At 46.0% G+C, this 2,500-nt stretch overlaps 1 protein-coding gene across 1 annotated transcript in view; it reads right to left on the reverse strand.

Moving 5' to 3' along the window:
- Positions 1-2,500, reverse strand: part of LOC125037912 (protein TRACHEARY ELEMENT DIFFERENTIATION-RELATED 7A-like) — a 6,739-nt gene that overhangs the window by 642 nt on the left and 3,597 nt on the right. The window lies entirely within an intron of this gene.

A 2,500-nucleotide genomic window follows, 5' to 3' on the forward strand; every position in this document is an offset into this window, starting at 1 on the left:
GAGAAGGAGGAGGAGGAGGAGGAAGGGAGGGATAGATAATGAGAGAAGAGAAGAAAAGAGAAGGGAAAGGGAGAATAAATAATGAAGGAGGAAGACTGTGAGGACAGAAGAAAAAGAGAGAGTAAAAAGAAGAAAATAAGAAAGAAAAGGAATCAAAGAAGAAATAGGGAGGAAGGAGAAATGAAGGACCGAAGAAAGAGAGAGTGAGTGTTGGGAGAAGAAAGGGGGAAGAGGGAGAAGAGAGATTAAGGGGGAGGAGGAAAGAATGAGACAGAAGGAGGGAAGAAGAGGGGAAAAAAAAAAAAACATAGAGATAAGTTGAAGAGAGAATAACGAAGAGAGAAAAGGGAGAGAGAAGGGGGAGAGATTAGACTTTGGAAGGGAATTAAGAAGAATGAGGGAAGAAGGGGGGATAAGAGAAAATAAGGGGAAAGGAGGGAATGTGAGAGAGAGAGGGAAGGAGAGAGAGAGAAAAGAGTTTATTGCGGATAAAAAAGGGGAGAAAGAAAAAAAAAAAAGGATTGAGAAAGGCAAGGAAACTGAAAGAGAGGAAAGGATAAGAAAATAGAATAGGAGATAATGATTGTAAAAGATGGAAGAGGGAAAAAGGAAGGACACGTAGAGAATGAGAACAGAAGAAATGAGAAAGATATAACAGAGAGGGAGGGAGGAAAGTGCGGGGGGGGGGGGGGGGAGGTTATTGAATCTGAGAGGAATCGGATGAAAGGGAGGAAGGGGGGGAGGGGGAGGTTCGAAGGGGGGGGGAGGGTAGGAAGAGTAGAGGGTTAAAGAGTACTTCAGGGAGGGGGGGAGGGGGGGAGGGAGAAGATTAAGTACAGAAGGAAAAGACGTGATTCTTCTTACTGACCGTTGTAATTTTCCTTTTTTTTTTTTTTTTTTTTTTTTTTGCTGTAAATGCGGCCATTACTTCTCTTTTTTTGTTTTCTTTTTTCCTTCTTTCTGACTTCTTTTTTCTCGTATTTCCAAATCGCACTGTTCTCGTCAGCGGATTTCTGCTAATTGGCGTCCGACCCAAGAGATTAACGATGACAAGTCATGATGAAAAAAAAAAAAAAAAAATCTCATCCATATACGCTCAAAAACGAACGTATTTCCCCACTCTCTTTACCTTCATCTTTATTACTATTTTTTATTTTTTTTATGAACGAAATTTCTCCCTGAGACTAACGCACATTCGTCAATTATACTTGAAAAAAAAAAGTCAGCGTCAGAGTCAGAAGTCACAAGCTGCATTATAAAGGATTGCGTCATTCACTCAGGCCGTGACTCAGCAAGAATCCCATACCTTCTTCTTACAGCGGAATGTTGGCCCTTCACCTGCCCTGGGGGAAGGAGGGAAGGGAGGGAGGGTAAGGAGGGAAGGAGGGAAGGGAGGGGGAAGGGAAGGGGAAGGGAGGGGGGAAGGGAGGGGGGAAGGGAAAAGAAGGGAGGAAGAGAGGAGGGAAGGAAGGGAGGAAGAGAGAAGGGAAGGAAGGGAGGGAAATTGGAGGGAAAGAAGGAGGAAGAGGGAAGGAAGGGAAAGGAAGGTTGCGAAATTGGAGGGAAAGAAGGAGGAAGAGGGAAGGAAGGGAAAGGAAGGTTGGGAAATTGGAGGGAAAGAAGGAGGAAGAGGAGAGGAAGGGAAAGGAAGAAGAAGAAGTGGGGAAGATGTGGGGAGGGAAGGGGATGAGGAGGGTACGAGGGAAGTGGGAGGGACTGGGGGAATAGGGGGAAAGGAGGAGGAGGGGAAGGAAGGGAAAGGAAGAGGGGGAGGGGGAGCGAGAAAAAGAGGAAGGGAAGGAGAGAGTTAGGGGAAGAAGGGGAAAGAAGGAAGATGGGAAAAGGTGGACGAGGGAGGAGGGAAGGAGAAATGGTAAAGGCGGAGGTGAGGGAGGAAGGATTGAGGAAAAGCAAGGGAAAGAATTGAAAAAGGAAAAGGGATGATGGTAAGCAGGAGGAAGGGAAAGGTAAAGAAGGAAGGGAAATAGAGGAAAGGAAGAGAGAATGAGGGAGGGAAAGATAAGGAAGGATGGGAAAGCGACAGAAAGTGAGGAGAGAAGGAGGGAGGGAAAGACGGGGGGTGGGGGCAAGGAGCGGAAGTGGGAGGCAAGAAATAAGGAAGAAGGAAGTGGAAGGAGGAGGAGAAGAAGGAAATGAAGAAGGAAGGTTGGCAAGGAAGAAAGAAAAGGAAGGTGGAGACAATAGGAGGATAGGTGTAGAGAGAGAAGAGAGGGAAGTGGAAGAAAGAAAGAAGGAAATAGGGAGAAAAGGAAATACAGTGTTAGGGGGAAGAGAGGACGGTAAGTAACAAGGAAAGGCAGAAGGAAGAAAAGTGGCGAAGGACGAAAGAGGGAGAAAAAAGGAGGCAAGAATAAGAGAGGGAGAAGAGAAGAAAAGGACGGCAAAGGAAGATATGAAATAGAGAGAAAAAAGATGTAGGGAAACGAAGAGGATGGAGAGGGAACGAGGGAGGGAAACAGTGAGAGAGGGAGGGAGAGAG

This window comes from Penaeus chinensis, chromosome 24 (genome assembly GCF_019202785.1).
Source record: "Penaeus chinensis breed Huanghai No. 1 chromosome 24, ASM1920278v2, whole genome shotgun sequence".
Lineage (NCBI taxonomy): Eukaryota > Metazoa > Arthropoda > Malacostraca > Decapoda > Penaeidae > Penaeus > Penaeus chinensis.